At 39.7% G+C, this 22,857-nt stretch overlaps 1 protein-coding gene across 3 annotated transcripts in view; it reads right to left on the reverse strand.

Moving 5' to 3' along the window:
• FRMPD4 (FERM and PDZ domain containing 4) overlaps positions 1-22,857 on the reverse strand; it is a 491,089-nt gene that overhangs the window by 317,240 nt on the left and 150,992 nt on the right. The window contains exon 1 of one of the 3 annotated variants that reach the window (XM_077482547.1): positions 9,190-9,869. The exons of the other annotated variants lie outside the window; for them this stretch is intronic. The gene's annotated coding sequence lies outside the window, so the exon portion shown is untranslated. Of the gene's footprint in view, positions 1-9,189; positions 9,870-22,857 lie in introns of those variants that run through there. 3 annotated transcript variants of the gene reach the window in all.

The raw sequence follows: 22,857 nt of genomic DNA on the forward strand, positions 1-22,857 counted from the left end.
TTTGCCCAGAGATGGAATTTAATATTAGGTTTTATTTAGGAGTTAGCTTGAGTGATAGGGGGGAATGGACAGGCTAACTTTAGAGGTCAATTGTTGTGAAATGTAAAGGACTATTTTTGCTGTTAGGGTTAGGGAAGGGTAAGTTTTAAGGGATTGATTTTTGGAATTAGGTTAGGACTAAGATTAAGGATAGAGAGTAAATGTTAAGGAGCTTGTTAAGGTTTAGGTTAGTCTTAAATGTTAGGTAAATTCTTTAGTGTACTCAGCACCAGGACACAAGTGCCAAAATGGATGGCAACACTAAAAACTAAAAGTGGTTTTCAGCACTAGCAATAGTCACAGTGTGTTCTTCCGGCAGAGGCGGCTCCCTATACCCCCCTCCCCCCCACCCCCGCTGGAAGACCACAATAGCTCATTGGGAGGGATTCTGCCATCAAAACTGACTGTGGTGATGGGGGAATTGAGTCAATTTATTTCTTGTAACCTGTGGTTACAGAAAAGAAAGTTGCATCATCTATGGCTGACTTAACAGTCTTAAAAGGCTAATGTTCACCAAGTAATCGTCATCCATAATATCAAGCTTATACCAATTAAAAACTAGCTTAGATCATGATTCACTATTTATTATTTTTTACATTATCATGCAGATTAATCCATGCAAATGTCATGCAGATGAGCACCATCTATTTGCCGATTTAACACTCTTAAAAGACTAATGTTTACCACGTAACTGTCAGCCATCATATATTAACTGTCCACAAATGTGTGCATGTTTATACCTATTAAAAAACTAGCTTAAATCATGATTCACTATTTACATTTTTTTTTTTTAAGTTATCATGCTGATGAACCCCCTGCCCCTAAATTCCCTCTGCAGTACACAATGGTTCAAAACCTGTAAAACAACATTTAAGCTCCAGAAAAAAATCAAAAGTGTATGTAATGGAATTATTTTGTTTTTATTATTATGTTTCAGATAGAGCAGGGTGCTGTAATTAAAGGGTGAGGGAGCCAGGAGAGCCCAGAGAGCCAGGAGAGCCAGGAGGGACCAGGGGCAAGTGCAGAAATGTGTGTGCAAGTTTTATGAACTTTTCATTTAAATAAAAGTGGGCTAGCAAACTCTACAAAAAGATGCAGGCTGGCATGATTCTCACTTACAAATGCTTCTACCACTGAGTTGAATTCCTCATATCACAATTATACCAATGAATTGCTGTAGCTAGTATCTTTAGATTTTCCCCATTGATTAAAAGAAAACTAGGATCCATTGTATTTTAATGTTAAATGTTGGTATTCATATTTTTCTGGACACTAAAATGTTTATTTACTTAAATGTAATTGTTTTACATTTTTATACTTGTTTGCTTTCATACCAAGCAAGATCAGCTATGCAGTTTACTGTTTTTAAAGAAGAGCTTTAGGTAAACCACGTGTTTCATTTTGGATAGCGTAATGGAGGGTTATAACCCCTGTTGGTTCACTTTTTGCCATCTGTGTCCCTTTGGGGATATTTATCTTCACTTCCCATCCCATAGCCCAAACAAGAAGTAGGAGAGGAAATTCCTGTAAATTCAAGGAATCCCTTGAGGACCTTCAGGCCTTCAGCACTGGTTTTCCCATTGGAAGATTTCCACTCTATTACTTTTCTGGGGACAACCCAAAATGTGGGATTTTGTTTTACTTTCATTTTCAATGATAATGGTAAACAGGACAAACAGAGAGGGTGAATCTCCCCACCGGGGGCACAGACAGCAATAAAAACTGACAAGTGTTCTAATTTTATTTACACAACCCTAAAATTAAGCATTACAGAAGATATTAATACAGGAACAATGTGCATGAAAAGCCAAGATGTTATTTCTAGTTATCAAATGTTAAGATCTTGTTAATATTGTATATATTGCTAGACAACAAAAAAAAGAATACACACTATATAAAAACAAAAATGCAAATATGGCATATTTTTTATTCTGTTGGTGATAGTATTTTTTATTTAAGTTGTGCGCCTTCATTCTTTTCTGATAACAAGTTGGCAAAAGCTAAAAATACTCTTTCATAGCATGTCATGAATGCCAGCTATTGGAAGAATGACCGTAAAAGGAGAAGGCGGTTTCAATTCCCCTTTTCCTCATGAGAAAAGCCACAGGAATAGGCAGTTTCAAGTTCCCCCGGGGGGCTTGTGGCTCTCAGGGGGATCTCCTGGTACTCATGTGGCATAGGAGAGGAATACAGGTGACCTCTCCTTTGTCTCATGTGCCAGCCTGGGAAAACCCAGATGAATCTGAACGAAACCAGCCCCCAAAGGGCTATAAAAAGGGGGTTCCATCCCATCAGGCTCAATCGCCTCAGAAGACAGAGCTTTGGTGTTCCCCTCTCCCCTATTTGTCATGGCTGTAGTTATGTGGTGGTGTCACCTTTGTATAAAATAACATCCATACAAAGGGGGACTAGTATGTGGAAATTAATAAAGTTATCAGATGGTATATTGTTTATATTGTGTGGAAAGTTATGCCTTTAGGAACATATTATATACAACCTGAGTTGTAGTGGCTAGGTAACTTAAAGTTTATATATCTGGTCTTTTATATGATGAATTAATATATTGTTTTTGAAACCAATAATAAACAGGCCTTATAAAATCCAACACTTGTCTGCCTTTCTTTAATTTTAAGTTAAGTTTGTTATTTAGGGTTCCTGCCCGCTGTCCCATGTATTTGATAACTTGGTTTGTCAGGTAGCTTTATGAATAAAAAGTTACAGTGATTGTTCCACCAATCTGAATATGTAGAACCTTTCTGAAAAAAGAAATAAGAATAGCATGCATAAAGTATGCATAAATGTACTGAGGCAGACCAGTGCTTATTACACAATTTGAAATAAAAAAAAATTGCCAACTAAAATAACATTATTATTTTGGAAATGCACATTGTGCAAATGTTTCTGGCTGACAGGTTTGCTGTTTGCAAATCAACTCTTTATAGCTGTTAACTAGCTCTAGTGATCTGTATGGTTCATGTAGAATGACACAGTTTTGAAGATGGATAAAAAAAAACATAGGAAGAGATTTACTAAAACTGGTGCAGCTGTAGTAACCAATTAGCTTCCAGGTTTTATTGTCAAAGTTCAATTAAACAAGCTGAAATTAGAAACTGATTGACTACTATACACATCAGCACCAAAATCTGGGTGCACCCGTTTTAGTAAATATCCCCCATAGTCTGTAAGGGTGTCAAGTACTAGGGAGCATATCTCAATGCACAACTCTTTCAGTAGCAAGATATTTGTGGGTTTCCTTGTATGCTATTCCTATTTCAAAGTCCCCCCCACCCCACAAAATAACAATGGGAATCAAATCAGGATTTGGACTAGTGCAATCCATAATCCTCATGTTGCAGCATTCCTTGGTGGATTTAATAATAATTGGATCATTATGGTGTAGAAATACACATTTCTGGTTTTTCAACAGATGGCCTCACATTCAGAATATATAGTTAAATTATTGACAAGGCTGTACACCTGTCATCAGCTTTAAACAAACAAAAGAAAAAGATCGATTTCGAGGGTCGTAGCTCGGCAACCAGGGGTCACAGAGGCCATGAATTAAGGGGTATGTAGCTGAAGTCCTACCCCACCATCCATTGAGCTCAATGGACAGCTTGGAGTCTATGACCATTGGCCCAAGCTGTCCAATAAAAATGCTGCAGTGGAGGCTGGCCTCTCACTGCAATGTCATAAAAGGGGGCATGTGTCTAAAAGACACATTCCCCCTTCCAGCCCAGCCCAGCCCTCTTAACTAGAAGGAAAAAACATGTGTTTATGTGTATAAGGTTTACTCATAATCCCAGGTTTTTCTCACACAGCTATCATATATTATTATGCTATATGTTATAAGATAATAATTTATTAGTTATCTATTTACTGTGAAATTACTGGTTTGAAGTTATAACTTCAAACTTTAGTAATTTGTCCGTTAAGCCACCTGCTTGAGTACAGATTTTGAAAATATAGTAAATTACCTTAAAATAATATATAATCATTTTTTGTATATTACTTTCTTATGGCAATTAACCCTTTGACACCCAGGCCAATTCTGACACTTCTCTCCTACATGTAAAAATCATATTTTTTTGCTAGAAAATTACTCAGAACCCCAAACATTATATATTTTGTTTTAGCAGACACCCTAGGTACTAAAATGGTGGTCACTGCAACTTTTTATGTTACACAGTATTTGTGCAGCAATTTTTCAAACACTTTTTTTTGGAAAGAAACTGTTTCATGGATAAAAAAAAAAAAAACAAACACTACAGCTAGTCCGATTTTTTGGTATGCTATGAAAAATTATGTTACTCCGAGTAAATAGACACCAAACATGTCACGCTTTAAAATTGTGCACACTTGTGGAATGGCGCTAAACTTCAGTACTTAAAAATCTAATTTTTTTTACAGGTTACAAGTTTAGAGTTACAGAGGAGGTCTAGTGCCAGAGTTCTTGTTCATGCTCTAATGTTCGCGGCGTATGTAACCTGGGTGTATCTGGCTCTGATACTAGCCACTGACCTCGCCACACATCCCTGCTTATTGACTGTGAGTTGCCCAGGCCCGGAAGCAGCAAAGCAACTTCAAACCATATGATTTCCACCAGCTAAAAAACATCAGTGGCCACATTACTCTGCAGTCTTTACTCCTTTTTGTTTACACATGGTGGGGTGGAAACTAATCTGGAACACCTGATTCTAATTTCATGGATTTGAGGTAGTGGTAAATGTAGAGGTACACTTACATATTCCACACGACAAATACACCTTTTTTTTAAATTTAGACCAGAAAAATTTATATTCCTTCTACAAAGTTTCCATAAGCCTGACTGGGCCTTGTAAGAACAAATGTGTCTGTATTTATCACAAAAAAACCCACTAAAGTTAATCCGATTTTTTTTGTATGCTATGAAAAATTACGTTACGCTGAGTAAATAGATACCCAATATGTCACGCTTTAAAATTGTGCACACTTGTGGAATGGCGCTGAACTTCAGTACTTACATTTTTTTTTACAGGTTACAAGTTTAGAGTTACAGTGCAGGTCTAGTGCCAGAATTCTTGTTCTTGCTCTAATGTTCACGGCGTATGGAACCTGGGTGTATCTGGCTCTGATACTAGCCACTGACCTCACCGCACATCCCTGCTTATTGACTGTGAGTTGATCAGGCCCTGAAGCAGCAAAGCAACTTCAAACCATAACATTTCCACCAGCTGGTACAAGGTTCAGCAAACATCAGCAAACATGTTTACTATTCCCGAGATAAGTCTATCTTTGACTGTGCAATTCTTTGAGTATTTGAAAACTGCTTTTGCCACCAGAAAGTAATTTCTTGGGTTGCATTAGCCAGGCAAGACAGTCCTTGACAATTTAGAAGCATTTTAATACTTATGCCACCTTTAGATTTTCTTTCTTATAATGGAACATTTGAGATAAATTTCAATCCCTTGGCAAACTCATATGCAGTCTTCATTGTCAGGGCCTTAGATAGCTTTAGTTATCTTGGCATGATGACACTGCATATGTCAATACCAAAAAAGAAAACCAGGCTCTTGATATTTGAAATTTAAAGGGCCGGTGTCTCCTGTATACTCCATAAAGAGGTTTCCTTTAATTGGCATCTAATCTGGAACACCTGATTCCAATTTAATGGATTTGAGGTAGTGGTAAATGTAGAGGTACACTTACATATTCCTCATGACAAATATGCAATTTTTTTTTTCATTTAGACAAGAAAAATTAATATTCCTTCTACAAAGTTTCCATGAGCCTGACTGGGCCTTGGAAGAACAAATGTGTCTGTATTTATCAACATTTATCTTGAGATACAGTAACAGTATATACAGTCCCTTGCAATATACTGTAATCATACCTGAAAAGGGTGCACTGAGTTCAATAGGAAAAGAGCTTTGTTAACGGTAGTGGTAGTAGTACTGGTAGCATGAAATGTTAGTAATGTCAATAGTAGATACATAGATGAAAAACTTTCAGTGCCATTTTAGATAACTTTGAGTTATTTTAAAACAATAATGCTATTACTTTCTGTAGGCCTTATAAATGATATAATTTGATTTAAAAAGAAGTTTTAATGTATTAGGTCGGTAATAGAGCATTGCAAGTTGATAGTCATGGATTACTGCAGAAAGTTTGGAATTTAAAGCCCCATTCCATGTAAAATATGAACCCCCTCCAACCCTATCCTCCTTCCCCCCTCCATCTAACCCATCGTGCAAGGTTTTAAGTTGACCGCTAACTCTGCAGATGGTCCCTCACTGTCCAATCCCCTATTGTCTCCTCGCACTGACATCCCGCCTTATCTGAATCCTGAGGGGACAGCCAAAAGGAAGGGTCATCGTCGTGCTGGAAGTGACATGGACACCCAAAGACCCCACCGTGTGTAAACAAAAAGGAGAAAACTGATGTTTTTTAGTCAATTGAGCAGGTAAACATTATCTCAGAAATGGGTTTTATGTGATACCATTTATGGCTAACTTAAGTTATTAAAAATGCAAGCTTTAAGCCAATATCTCTGATTTCTTAACCCCTGAGTACTACCCTGTAATGCATCTTCATTACCAGGTGATTTTTCACTTTCCAGTACTGAGATATTTCGACCGACAATTACCCCCCCCCCCCCCCCCCCCATGTATCTCTATGCCCAAATTCATTTGATGTATTTCTTTTTTTTTTAGATATACATGGCTATTTTGCGCCTATTTAGTAACCACTGGATTTTAGTTTTTTTTACTATATAAAGGAAGAAAGACCAAAAAAAGTCCTGTACTTTCTGTTCTAATAAAAATGCCAGGACATGGGAACACCCCAAAATGATCAATTTTTGAAAAGTAGAGACCACAAGGTGATCTACGTTTTGCCACTTTTTTAGGAAGTGCTGATCTTGAGGTAGTTAAAATTTAGAGCTAGGTAAAGGTGCACTAGATACAGCACATACAGGTCATACACAGAGGGAGGAGGTGGTGAAAGGGTTAATGTACAGGTCATAAACAGTGAGTGATAGGGAATAAAGGGCTAATTTGCAAATGTGCAGGATAAGGGAGGTGAAGAACTAACATACAGATCAAATAGAGAGAGAATGTTAATCAAATGTGTAGGAGAAGGGGGTATGCAAGGGTTAAAAACATTTACCTGCAGCTGCTGCTGACATAATCTGTGAGGTGATCAAGGACTAATGAATGACTCATTCATTCATTCGATTCTTTTTCCTCCCCTCTTTCATTGTAAGATTAGGGGTGTGATCACATATGTAAACACAATACTATTTACATCTGTGTACACTGGTACTGGTCTTTCTATGACCAGTACATAGATCCCAAGGTACAGTGCAGCTCAGATCTGCTCTGTTGATAGTGTTTGTAAACTGGGCCAGCTGACGACCTAGTTCACGGGTGTTAAATTGTGAAGCGGCTGGGAAATGGGTAAATACCATTTCCACCACTTTGCTGTTTTAAGACATATGGCGGTACAAAAGTGGTTAATGACACAAAACGATTTCTCACATAGAATATGTCATCGTTACTAATGGTTGCTTCAGTGTGATGACTACAATAAACTCACAAACATAATACTGTAAAACATCCATCACTCATATTGGTTGTGAATCACAGTGATAGAAAACAAAGAAGTCTAGGAACACATACCAGTTCTTACTGACTACCAAATCTTAAGCACAGCAAGTAAATACTTAGCAATGAAACAAATAATATGTTGTTTTAAAAATCTATTATGCATGTAACCAAACAATTTATCATAGATTTTCTAGAACCCCACTGTATCTCTAAGGAGCAGTGATGACTGATGATGTGCTATAAGTAATAAGGTTGACATACTGTAACCAATCAAGAGGTCTATTGTTTTCTTTATTAAACTATGGAAAACATTTTGCATGCAATACCTTAGAACTAACCAGGTTTTCAACAGATGTTTCAACAGTTGCAATTTAGTAAGATAAAGATTATTTCACAATGGCTTTAGTGAGTTATTGTACTTTTCACATTGCTAGACATATCATAAAATGTTGGAAAATACAGTGAAAAAAACAATGATATACAGCTACTCAACAAAACAAACAAAAAAATAATAATCTTTCGTCAGTTTAGGAGAACAAAATTTATGTAAAACTTCCTGTTATGGGCTATCTTTGCCTCATCAAGTAAAGAATGCAACATACTTAAGAATGACTGAATTTTAGAAATGAAATCAATTACTATGTAGCATCTGCTAGACATTTAGAAGTTGAGGTTTTACGTTAAAGCTTTATGATTCAGCACATTTCACTTCAAGACAAAATTACATAAATGTACGACGTAATAGCACATACTTCTGCACCATTCTCATATTCCCTATACACTTTTAATCAGGCTCACTCATTTGGCTTAATAATTGAATGAACATAACCAGCAGATGGTTTAACATGCACTTGTATAATAAGTAAAACATTTAATTTAACTGTATAGACCAATCAAACATATCCAAACACATTCATTGGCAACTGGCTCTTACATACCTAATGTTATATAACAGATTTTCAGTAAGCTGAATGTTAGAATTCTGCCAAAATGTGTTCTGTACTATAAGGACAGTATATTTTTGATGAAATGCTCTCATTAACTTGGATGTCAAAAAGCAAAACATCCTTCTAGAAATAAAAAGAGCTCAGCCCTAAATAAGAACCTACTCTACTGAATTCCCATTCCAAATAATTTATCGCAATGTTCTGAGATCTATGACCCCGGGCCATTTGTTTTCTGCTTATATTGCAACTTCCATCAAACGGAAACCAACATTTTACAATTATCCCTGTAAACATTCAGCCACAGAGAGCTTGATATGTAAGATGGTTTTCAAGTGCCAACTTCGCCTAAATACTTCAAAACATCAAATACATTCAAAGCAGCAAGAATACAAAAAAATTATATATTGATACATTTTTTTAAAATATATTTTACTTGCTTTAGAAGATTTCTTTGCGATGTTTCACCATGAGATAATAATGTTGTTTATTTACCTATTGCATTACTGTGAGAAAATGTCACGACTGTCAGAAATGACAAATCGCTCCTTCTAGAAATGTGCATTGTCACACTACCTGACTACAAATGGAAAAGCTCGCAGAATAATTGTAAAGCTTACCTTTTACTGGCTGTTTGCTGTGCCTGTCCCAGGAGTCTGGGAGTAAAGATTAGTCTGCGACTCACAGAGAGAGGGGTAGCTGGCCCTGAACTCTGCAGCTCCCTTTGAACACATTGTGGATAAACATGTCAAGTTCACATTCAAGGCTCTCCTCTGTCTCCCCTCTCTGATACCGCTGCTGATGCTGCATCTCCCCATTCACAGTAAATCAAATGCTTTCTGGGCTGTGACAAAGTCCAACCTTCTGCCTTCGCAGCGTATGAGACACAATACTTCAAAAAGAAAGGCGGCTATCGTTTAAAAAAAAAAAAAAAGTTCAAATTTGGTTGCATTTGATTTCAGCAAAGCCTTTGTTCTGATCTTCAGTCAACGCTTAGAAACGCATTAGAAAGTAGAAGGTAGCAGCTGGGGTAGCTGATCCAGCAATATAAGCTCCAGTTTAGAGAGTTATCCTGTTTTGGTGTTGTACTCCTAGCCTCCATCAGGTAGATCACGCAATACTGCAGTCCATAATTCTAGCAGGAGAAAAAAAAAAACGAACTATACCTAACTCCAAATCCTCAGCTCGGAACAAGACATAGAACAAAAAAAAAAAAAGAATGACAACTTAATCTATTTGCCTTCTAAAGCTTGAAAACATTTCGGTCTGTTCTGTATCAGCTGAATTTTCCTTTAGCTTAACATTCACTTTGAATGAGGAAGAGCAATGCACTGCCCATCCTCTCATGAGGACAGGATGCATTTATGTGAAACATGAGGAGAATGCTTAATGCTGAAACAGCCAGGACTGCATTCCCAATGAGCTCTCATTACAGGCATGCTGTTGAATTTCACAGGCTGATATTACCTTCCCAATTACTGCTTCCCATTCTTTTACAATGAACAGTCCTAGATCATTAGAGAAGCAGACTTTTAAGGATTTTGGAGATCTGTCCACAGTTGAGACATTAAAGTAAAGGGCTTTAAATGTTTATGATATGTATTGAGGAGTTGTAGAGATAAAGAATACTTAAAATTTGTAGAAACTGTATTATTTGTATCACTTATCTTAAGGGATAACTCCACTTTTGTGGGAAATAACATAACAAATGAAAAAAAAAAATATATATATAGCATATATAACTGATAGACAAGGCACATTGTAATTTAATGTTATTGATAATTACTTTTCCTTTTCAGTCTGCAGTCACTGTTTTTTTCTTTACAATTCAATGCAATATTATTATTATTATTATTATAATACAGGATTTATATAGCACCAACCGTTGGTGCAGCACTTTACAACATGTGGGAAGAAAGTTAAATTACAATACAATTCAATACAGGAGGGATCAAGGGGGCCCTGCTTGTTAGAGCTTACAATCTAGAACAGCCATTCTCAACCAGAGTTCCGTGGAACCCTGGGGTTCCTCCAGAGGTTGCTAGGGGTTCCTTGAGCTGTGGCTGATGAACCACCTTTTTGATGGTGCCTACAGAGTTCAAGGTTCAGCATCACTTAGCAAAGCCAGCAACATGACACCAAATATCTTTTTAGCTGTCTTTAAGGGTGGCAATCTGAGTACCACTTTAAGGGGGGCATTATTCCTATTGGTCACCAGTATCTGGGGCATTGTTCCTATTGACCCCTGATAAATTGGTTTTAGTAAGGGTTCCTCGAGACCTGAAAATAATGTTTGGGGTTAATCTAGGGTTAAAAGGTTGAGAAAGCCTGATCTAGAATATAGCAAACAGTGTACACAACTAGTGATGGACGAACTTCCGACGGGACGTTTCGCGAAAGCGAAATGCGAACGGACCCAAACGTTCGCGAAACCGAACGTTCGCCGCGGGCCCCATTGACTTCAATGGGAGGCGAACTTTGCAAACCTTCATGTCGAATTTGCGGCCACGTGGTAATTATTAGGGGGTAAAACGTAGTCCCACCATCTGGACAATGACATAATACATGTATGAGGTGAATTTGGGATCGATAACTACAAGCATTTTTATTTTATTTGGGAAATTGTTCTAACAATTCAGGACTATGGAGCTAATGAAGGCAATGGAGGAGAGGGAAGGTCAGGGACCAGGGTAGGCAAAGAAGAGGGTGCAGGAGATGATCACCAGCAGCGTGACATACCGGAATGACACATGCACCGTGATAGAGGCATCTGACAGCAGCACCGTAATACAGAGCACTGACAGCAGCACCGTGACATACAGCGCTGACAGCAGCACCGTGACATACAGCGCTGACAGCAGCACCGTGACATACAGCGCTGACAGCAGCACCGTGACATACAGCGCTGACAGCAGCACCGTGACATACAGCGCTGACAGCAGCACCGTGACATACAGCGCTGACAGCAGACTGATAGCGGTCCTTACAGAACAGCAGACTGTACCGCACTCAAGCCTATGTACCGTAGCACCCTATACCAAGTTACCAGTCCTTATAAGAACTTTTGTGGACCAAGCAGGTTGTGTATTAGTGTTTAGCAGACTGTACGTCAGTCCCTATACCGCTGAAGGACTGCTGCAGTATAGGGCAGCGGTCAGCAGTGGTGCACGTCAACCCTATCTATTGTGGACCGATAGCGGTCCTTACAGAACAGCAGACTGTACCGCACTCAAGCCTATGTACCGTAGCACCCTATACCAAGTTACCAGTCCTTATAAGAACTTTTGTGGAACAAGCAGGTTGTGTGTTAGTGATTAGCAGACTGTACGTCAGTCCCTATACCGCTGAAGGACTGCTGCAGTATAGGTGAGCGGTCAGCAGTGGTGCACGTCAACCCTATCTATTGTGGACCTATAGCGGTCCTTACAGAACAGCAGACTGTACCGCACTCAAGCCTATGTACCGTAGCACCCTATACCAAGTTACCAGTCCTTATAAGAACTTTTGTGGACCAAGCAGGTTGTGTATTAGTGTTTAGCAGACTGTACGTCAGTCCCTATACCGCTGAAGGACTGCTGCAGTATAGGGCAGCGGTCAGCAGTGGTGCACGTCAACCCTATCTATTGTGGACCTATAGCGGTCCTTACAGAACAGCAGACTGTACCGCACTCAAGCCTATGTACCGTAGCACCCTATACCAAGTTACCAGTCCTTATAAGAACTTTTGTGGACCAAGCAGGTTGTGTATTAGTGTTTAGCAGACTGTACGTCAGTCCCTATACCGCTGAAGGACTGCTGCAGTATAGGGCAGCGGTCAGCAGTGGTGCACGTCAACCCTATCTATTGTGGACCTATAGCGGTCCTTACAGAACAGCAGACTGTACCGCACTCAAGCCTATGTACCGTAGCACCCTATACCAAGTTACCAGTCCTTATAAGAACTTTTGTGGACCAAGCAGGTTGTGTATTAGTGTTTAGCAGACTGTACGTCAGTCCCTATACCGCTGAAGGACTGCTGCAGTATAGGGCAGCGGTCAGCAGTGGTGCACGTCAACCCTATCTATTGTGGACCTATAGCGGTCCTTACAGAACAGCAGACTGTACCGCACTCAAGCCTATGTACCGTAGCACCCTATACCAAGTTACCAGTCCTTATAAGAACTTTTGTGGACCAAGCAGGTTGTGTATTAGTGTTTAGCAGACTGTACGTCAGTCCCTATACCGCTGAAGGACTGCTGCAGTATAGGGCAGCGGTCAGCAGTGGTGCACGTCAACCCTATCTATTGTGGACCTATAGCGGTCCTTACAGAACAGCAGACTGTACCGCACTCAAGCCTATGTACCGTAGCACCCTATACCAAGTTACCAGTCCTTATAAGAACTTTTGTGGACCAAGCAGGTTGTGTATTAGTGTTTAGCAGACTGTACGTCAGTCCCTATACCGCTGAAGGACTGCTGCAGTATAGGGCAGCGGTCAGCAGTGGTGCACGTCAACCCTATCTATTGTGGACCGATAGCGGTCCTTACAGAACAGCAGACTGTACCGCACTCAAGCCTATGTACCGTAGCACCCTATACCAAGTTACCAGTCCTTATAAGAACTTTTGTGGACCAAGCAGGTTGTGTATTAGTGTTTAGCAGACTGTACGTCAGTCCCTATACCGCTGAAGGACTGCTGCAGTATAGGGCAGCGGTCAGCAGTGGTGCACGTCAACCCTATCTATTGTGGACCGATAGCGGTCCTTACAGAACAGCAGACTGTACCGCACTCAAGCCTATGTACCGTAGCACCCTATACCAAGTTACCAGTCCTTATAAGAACTTTTGTGGACCAAGCAGGTTGTGTATTAGTGTTTAGCAGACTGTACGTCAGTCCCTATACCGCTGAAGGACTGCTGCAGTATAGGGCAGCGGTCAGCAGTGGTGCACGTCAACCCTATCTATTGTGGACCGATAGCGGTCCTTACAGAACAGCAGACTGTACCGCACTCAAGCCTATGTACCGTAGCACCCTATACCAAGTTACCAGTCCTTATAAGAACTTTTGTGGAACAAGTGAGTTGTGAATGTTTAGCAGACTGCAGCAGAAGGGCAGCAGTCAAGTATAATATCCTTTCTATATTTGGAAGAAAGAATATTATACATGTACAAGCCTATTACTGTACCACTGATACCAGTCCTGAAAAGAACCTTTGTGGAACTAATAATAACAGCAAGTCTTTAAAATTACCCTCACTGCCTGACAACACTGCTTCCTTCCTGTCCCTATACAAATTGGCAAAAAAAGAGAACGATTAGTGGTTACTGGAACAGCTCTTTTGTGGACCTTGATAGTAACAGCTAATGATGATGATGATGATGATGATGATGAAAGACTAATCTGGCTGTCCCTGTAGCATACACCGTCCTTTCCCTTTCTCTAAACTAACAAAAGACACTCAGGCTGCTGCAAGAATCAGCAGCACAGCAAACCTATCAACACCTAACACCTATACCAGTCCTGAAAAGAACTTTTGTGTACCAAATAGCTAGTGGTTTATCTCTCCCTACTCCACACAGGAACCTGTCCCTATCGTAACAGAAGAAAGAATGTAAAATGGCCACCGGATCGGGTGTATTTATAGGTTAGGGGGAATGTCCAAGTGTCCATGTGCTGTCATGTCTCAATTGGCTGTCCTGTATCACATGATAAACGTGTCACCAAAGGTTAAAGTTCTTGTATACATTAAACACGTAAGTCCGCCGCGGCGAACGACGGAAAAAGGCGTTCGAACGTGCGGACCGCGAATGTCGGAAATTCGCCGCGAAACGACCGCCGGGCGAAACGTTCGTCCATCACTATACACAACCTCCACCAGAATTAAAATTTTCTGCTTGTGCTCGGCTCACTGATTTGACAAGATACAGGTCAAATTTTAGGCACCTCCTGCAATAGGAAAATTGGTTTTGGTGAGATTTTTAAAGGGATTCCAACACTGTAACTTTTCTCATCAGAACACTGATGAACCAGTCCCTCCTGCTCAAAATCTTTAACGTACATGGTGAAACAAACAACTATTTCTTCAGAACAAAAAAGGTAGGGATCTGCAAACAAGTTTGTTAAAACTCTTGAAAGCAACATGGATCAACAAAAGGGGCTTGTTTTTCGCATGTGATACCGTCAGCAAAACCCTGGTGATAGTTATCGAATGTTTTTTTTACTCTCCGTTCTGTTTTTGAATTGGACATAAGAGCTTACAGCATGGTTTTTATACAATATTTACTGGCACATTTTTCATTTTGCAGGAAAATATAGCATACTAATTTTTTTTTGTGAATTCGACTTTATTTACCGCATGCAACAATTTATGCAAATAAGCCATGTGACTGTGTTATCGCATGCGGTAAATGTTAGTGAATTGACCCCAGTATCACGATTTAGTTTATGTGATAATATCTTTAATCTTAAAATAGCAAGAAAAGCTACATAACAAACCAACATTTAATTGTTCACTTGCAGTGTAAATACATTTTCAGAGTTTTTTCTTTGCAGCCACATGAGCTCAAAGCTTCAGCTCCTCTCTGTGATACAGTAGGTCGACAATGAGGATAAATTGAATAGTGCAGCTACATTACCCGCCAGAATTCACTGCACTAGTTATCAAAGGAGAGAATTGCCCCCCATCAGCCACAGTAACTGCATAAAAAGGAGAAGGAGTGGAGCTGTGTGAAGAAATGCAAAAGAAAAAAAAAACACTAAAAAATGTATTTACAATGAAATATTATATTTTATATATATATATATATATATATATATATATATATATATATCACAATGTAGAAGAAAAGATGGGGGAAGATTTAAATGTCAGTGTGTTATTAGCCTTTCCTTCTACTTCTTTAAAGTGTATCTAACTTTTTTTTATTTTTAGCTTTGGATAAAATACCATAAGGTTTGATCCCCTGCCATCTTTTTTTTTGCTACCTACTTATCCTTTGTTACTGTTTTTACTGCTGTCTGGGCCCATGATGGGGAGCTTCAGCCCTGTATTTGAACTGGAGATCATTGTCACTTGAACTGAAAGGGACTAAAAGGGATAGGAAAATCCAACATTTTTAGTTGCTCGGTAAAGAACGTCAGTTCATGCGCACTATAAGACAGCAGTGCCAGAGCTCAGTAGACTTATGCACACGGGACGTTTTTACAGCTGTCGTTTTTGGCATCAGATGTTTTTTTCTACAGTCAAATAACTCCCCATTATGTTAGATTATGTGTCCATGCAAACATAGGCTGTTATCAACAGTTTTTGGCAGGGGGGGTTTTTGGGCGTTAAAAAATAAAATAAAAAAATGAGTGCGTTCTGAGAAGAGTTTTTCAGCTGTAAAAACACAGCTCACCTGTGTTTTTTAACATTTTTGATCTAATTGATTTAAGAAAAAAAAACGCAAAAAAATGCCGAAGAATGCTAAAAACCGATATTGCAAAAATGATGAAAATTTTTAAAAACTCTCTGCAGTGCTACTGGCGTTTTTGTGTATGAGGCCTTAGAGCGCATGTGCACTGGCCGAGACTGAGGCCGCGTACACACGGGCGGATTGTCTGTCCAACTTAGTCCGCTGACCCGTGTTTCAGCAGACAATCCGCTCGTGTGTGGGCTTCAGCGGACTTTTTCAGCGGACAATCTGACGAACAAAGTCTTACGGAATTTCCGTAAGACAGTCCGTTCAAACTTGGTTTTGTCCGTCCAAACTTGGTTTCAGCGGACAGTCCGCTCGTGTGTAGGCAAGTTGGACGGACTAAGTATGACGCATGCTCAGAAAGGATTTACACGGCCGAAGGTTGCATTGCAGTGTATAGGACGTTGTTTTTCTAGTCCCGTCGTACGTGCTGTACACGTCATCACGCACGCTTTCAGCGGACTGTCTGCTCATCGTGTGTGGTCAAGTCCGTTCATGCAAATTTTGAACGGACTGTCTGTCGGATTGTCTGACGAACTTAGTTGGGCAGACAATCCGCCCGTGTGTACGCGGCCTGAGCGGTGCTGATACATACACACTAGAATAGATGGGGGTGTTGGAATTCAGTAGAGTTAAAGTGCATGTGCATTGAAGCACAGCTTCCAGGTACCAACAACCCTAGGGGAATCAGCCATGTGACTAGAGGCTGAATAGCACTGTTGGTCTGGCACAACAAATAAGGACATATTTAGGGGAATCAGGCAATAGCTTTATGTCATTTAAGACCATGACAAAAGAGCATAATATCAATATGCACATACAAGGTAACCTTGCAAGGGTGAGTTTATCCTTTTTGGCTAGAGTTCCATTGGCTAGAGTTCCATCAAATTTTTTGAGCTGGTGCAATATAGGTTAGAGTGGAAGTAAATTTCAGCCAAGGAAGCTGCCATCTTTGCCTCTGTTTAATCTTCAACTGATATGGTGCTGCACATGTGATTCGTTATGACACCAGCCATTGGATGGTTTGATAGTTTGGCTGAGAGCACAGCCAATGTGCAGTTAGCATTCCCGGCATGCCTTTTTTTTAACTGTTTAAATCCATGGGTTTACTTCCACTTTAACTGAACCTATGTGGTTCTAAACAAGAAGAGCTATTATGTTTTTTTATTTTTTTATATTCCCAATACACATGAAAAGATGATGATAACACATATTCAATTCACCAAGAGTGAAAAAGGCTGTTTTAGTAAATCCAACTTTTATGGTTTGCTTTAAAGAGAAGAGACACCACATATTATTATTATAATACATGATTTATATATTGCCTACAGTTTGTGCAGCGCTTTACAACATGAGGGCAAACAGTACAGTTACAATACAAATCAATACAGGAGGAATCAGAGAGCCCTGCTCTCATTAGAGCTTACAATCTAAGAGACATATCACTTTTAAACAGAAAACATTGCATAGCTGTAATCACTGGACCATTCATCTTTTTTGCTTGTATCATTTATGCATCCTGCAGAGCTCTAATAATTCTCTCTGAAGGTACAGCTGATAGTGTAGCAAAAACAAATATACTTTATGTATAAGTCTAGAATTAACTCTGAGGAGCGCATAGCGGGCATAAAGAGATTGATTTAAAAAAAGGGTGTGAGAATTTTCACACAATAAAATGTATGAACATTCACTTCAATTATCTAGTCATGTGAAAATCCATATTTTTTCTTATCATCTGTACATGTTTGGATAATTGAAGAGAGTTTTCACACATTTTATTGTATGAGCAATTTCAAATCTTTTAGTAAATCAGACCAATTGTGTTGAGCTACGTAAATGTCAGATTTCTATTTATAGACAACATGGGTAAGACATATAAGATACAAGGTCTGTTTTTTTTAAAGTGTCAAGTGAGGTGAAATAAATTAAAGTTGTGTTGACTTCAAATGAATAATCGTGAACATGGGAATTTATAAGAGATCAACCTGCCCCTGCACCTGATTAGATTTCTGAAGTGAACACAATTTCATTTTACTGTACTTTACTTCCCACTGAATAATGCCCTAAAATATATAATCTTGCGTTCAGTAATAAATAAAAGGAAACATTGCAATATCATATTTCAAATCGTTTTAGAATGTTTTATGTTCACAGCGGACCTGTAAACACACTTAAAATATACATATACTGTTTACAACACTTTTTCGAATTCTCTTATACCACCAGAAATGCCGGTGCCCGCTACATATTCATGTAGCTATTGGAGCCAGGTATATTAACGGTATGGTGGTGCAGCATTGAGGTCAAAGTGTCCATAGCATGGACACTCCTATCCTCAGTGTTTGTTTAACCCCAGTAGTAGAGCATCATTGGTTGTTAAATGCTGTCCGCTGTGCACAGCATTGTAGCAACTAATGATGCATTCTTATTCTCATTCAGCTTTTGGCTTGGAGATTCCTGTCTTTACCCAATGGGGGCATGGCCACATTTGGATAATAATGTCTGCAATCATCCCCTGTCCCTTTGGTTACAATCAACCATGGGCCAGGGTATCTCCCAGAGGGCATTTGAGTGGGGTGATGATGGGTCATCTGTTGTTAGAAAGTTGGTGGCTATCAGCATCCTAGCAACCATGAGCCTTGTGCCAGAAGCTGTCACATTCATAATAGCTTTCTAGCACATATAGTACCCAACTGAGATGACTACCATCTCTCTGTATGCCAACTCAGAGTTGGTCTGTAGGCTGTGACAGATTCAAAAAGAATTACTGTTAGTTGACATACATGAAAGGCAACAACTACTTTTTTCCCCCTGGATTTTGAAGTCTGCGTACCCGCCGCAACTAAAAAAACACCCCTTAATAGGGACAACGCTGGACATTTTCCAACTGCTATCTAAGCAGGACAGGCTCTCCACACCCCTGGGTCCACTCACGCCCCTACAAAATAACCCAGACTTTACCCCAGGAATGGGGAACCAATTACTACGACCCAGTAACAAACAACTCCCACTCCTTGCACTTCATTGCTTCAATAATGGATCGATGAAAGACTTCACAGATCTAAAGACTGACAACGACATACCTGACTTGCCCCTGTGGACATATTTCCAGATACGTTCATTTGTTAACAGACTGCCTCGCAAGAACCTCTTTACCAGAGACCTCATGGAGTTGGAGTCGGTGTGCCTCAAAGGGGACAGGGTGCTAAAAACTACCTCTACAGCCTATGAGTGGCTGCAGCACCTAAAAGCAGTGACGAGCGATCGGTTTAGAGAGAGATGGTCGGATGATCTGAACATAGACATCACAAATGCCCAATGGGAAAGGGCTTGCTTACTAGCCCATAAATGCTCCATCAGTACAAGATTGCAAGAGACAGCGTACAAGGTACTTACCCGCTGGTATGCTACACCTGCAAAAATTCACAAATGGTATCCCCTGTTGAGTGACTTATGTTGGCGCTGTCACAAAGAGAGGGGTACTATGTTACACTTTTGGTGGACGTGTGAACAAATAAGGCCATACTGGAACAATGTGACTGGGCTGGTGCGTCGAATCACGGAGACCAGGCTTACTTTAGATGCAGCGTGCTGTTTGCTCCACATTTCCAACTTCTCTTTGAAGAAGTACAAAAACTCCTTATCTAGGCATCTGATTAATGCGGCCAGGTCGCTTATCCCTCTGCACTGGAAGACCCCACGCTCTCCCTCCTTGAAAGAATGGTTGCTCAAAATCTCTTCCATTTGTGAAATGGAGGACACTAAGGCACAATCGGAGGAGAACATTGAACGCTACCACAAGACTTGGTCTCCCTGGTTTGAGTACCGGCTCTCACAAGAATACAAAACATTGGTCCTGTGATCTAGATATTGATTAAGTGACACTACACAATCATCGTTGACTAGTTGGATGACCCACCATTATGCGATGTACCTTGCTCGCTGAATAGAGTGACCTTTGTCCATGGGATCTCCCGTCGTCTTTCTTTCCTACTGCTTCCACTTCCCTTCTTTCTCTCTGTCCTTTTCTTTCTGAACTCCCCTCACCTCACGAAGTACGGATCCCACCCGCAGTTTACTGTTAGCAACAATCTGTGCAGCCATAAAGCTGTTGTGTCAAACCTGATCTGCACACCTGAGCAGAGTCGGGTCAGAAGACAACCGTTCTTCATGTTATAACCAGTTGTATTCACTGACATAAAGCTTGTTATCTTCTGCCTTTATCTTTTTGTGATTCAACTACATGTCTGTACTTATCTTTTGTACTGTTATTATTCTCTAATAAATACTTTTGAATGTAAAAAAAAAAAAGAAAGGCAACAACTACGTTATGGTCATTCCATCACACAAATGTCCATAAATCTGTGATATCTCACATAAAAATAACAGTGTCTAAAATAATTAGTCCTTCGTCTTTATACATCTTTCACGAGAGCTGAAACATTTGTGCAATGGAGCGACCATAAGGTTGTTGCTCACCTTCACGATTTAGGACTTGTTTGTATATTGTGCTAGCAGCATTTTTGCACACATTTAAGTCATGTGGTGATGTTCCATTATATATTTTGTTTATTTATATTTACTTTTATTTATATTTAAACAACATTTTTCCACTGTTATATAGTGTGTACACTACAAAAAAAATATAAAGTCATGTTAACTATTTCAAAGAAAGACATATTAAAAAGCAAGACCCATAGATAATCAAAATAATGTGTTGCAAATAAGAGCTATCTATTAGCTGTAGTGTGAGTAGTACACATTCATTTTCTAGTTTTCCCATTGTATAGTTAGGGTCCTACAGAGGTATGGAAGGTCCACCAATAAATAAATAAATACATGAATGAATGAAAATAAATATATAGTACATTGGAAGATGTTCGGGGTGGTTAGCCTCTAGAAGTGCATAGGATTCCAGGAACACGTGTCAGTCCAGACTGCATTTTAATCTGCTCACGTCCGTGCTATAGTAGAATGATGACTACAATACGGAACTATATTACTGGGACGCCGTCATATAATATACTCCCCTTTGCATGCTCTTTGCAGTGCGCTCTGTGATCACCGAGTCAACGAGACTCGGCTGATCGCAGATCACATGTAAGGGGCTGATCCCGATCCCCAGGGATTAACAACCAAAGAGCAAGCCACAGCCACCTCATCTGTGCCCACCAGTGTTGCCTGCCAGTGCCACCAGCCAATGCCCACCAGTGCATATCAGTGCCACCAATCAGTGCCCACCAGTGCACATCAGTGCCACCAATCACTGCCACCTATCAATGCCCACCAGTGCCACCTATCAATGACCACCAGTGGTGTCAAACAGTGCCCATCAGTGCCTCATCATCAGTGCGACTTACCAGTGCCCATCAGTGCCCATCATTGCCCATGGCTGTCACCCATCAGTGCCCATCAGTGCCACCAATCAGTGCCACATATCAATGCCCACCAGTACCACTTACCAATGCCCCCAGTGGTGTCAATCAGTGCCCATCAGTGCCTCATCATCAGTGCGGCTTAGCAGTGCTGCCTATCAGTGCCACCTACCAGTGCCCATCAGTGCACATCATTGCCCATGGCTGCCACCCATCAGTGCCCATCAGTGCCACCAATCAGTGCCACATATCAATGCCCACCAGTACCACCTACCAGTGCCCCCAGTGGTGCCAATCAGTGCCCATCAGTGCCTCATCATCAGTGCCACCTACCAGTGCCCATAGTTGTCACCCATCAGTGCCCATCAGCACCACCTATCAGTGCCACCTATCAATGCCCTTCAGTGCCGCCCACCAGTACCCATCAATGCCACCCAGCAGTGCCACCTATTAGTGCCCTTCAGTGCCACCCACCAGTGCCCATCAGTGCCACCCATCAGAGCCACCTCTCAGTGCTACCTCTCAGTGCCCACCAATGCCCCCTATGCCACCGAAAATCTGAAATAATAACTAACTAGTAATAACTTAACTATTACTAACTATTAAATTATAGGTATTGGAATTTCCTTTCAAATTGTTAGTGAACGTAACAAATACAAATTTATCTGAAATTAATTAATTCAATTAATTTGTTCCATTCCATTTGTTTAGATGCGGCATTCATTATTTTGGATAATTCGTAGCTTGGGGTAAATTCGTATTCATTACATTCACTAACAGCCATATTTAAAAAGGAAATTCCAATACCTAAAATTTAATAGTTAGTCATTATTATTTAGTTAGTTATTATTTAAAGTTTTTGGATTTTCATTCTTTTGAATTTTATGGATTTTCTTTCTTATTTTCGTATTTTCAATTTTGGAATTTTCGGATTTTTGAATTTTCGAGTTTTTGGATTTTTCAAATTTCACATTTCTGAAAATTCAGAATTCAAAAAATTCCGAAATTCAGAACTCGAATTTTTGAATTTCCAAATTCCAAATTTTCGAATTGTGATTTTTTTCATTTCCAAATTTTTGAATTTTCGAATTTCTGAAAAAAAAAAAATGAATGAAACAAAACAAACAAATTTTTCAGCACTGCACATATTGTCCAATATACACCGTGACACATGGTCACTTTTCCACAGCATAAATAAAGTCTTTGAAGATCTATTATGAGCTCACTATAATAAATATGCAACATATATATTTGATCAAAGTACACAAGCTAATTTATACATTTATTTATTATACCATAAGCAAATATTAGATAAATTAAACATAATCTATGAAAGTATTTATTATCAAATATTAGAAAAGCAAAGTCCACCAAGAACTCCGCTGGTAACTTGAATGGTCCTGATTTAACCTTAAGGCTCCATGCACACTGGACTTAAAAAAAACTTCTGTTCTCTCAGGCATAAAAAAAAGCATT

This window comes from Lithobates pipiens, unplaced genomic scaffold, assembly GCF_037356315.1.
Source record: "Lithobates pipiens isolate NorthernLeopardFrog02 unplaced genomic scaffold, aLitPip1_a1.2 Scaffold_16, whole genome shotgun sequence".
NCBI classification, from domain to species: domain Eukaryota; kingdom Metazoa; phylum Chordata; class Amphibia; order Anura; family Ranidae; genus Lithobates; species Lithobates pipiens.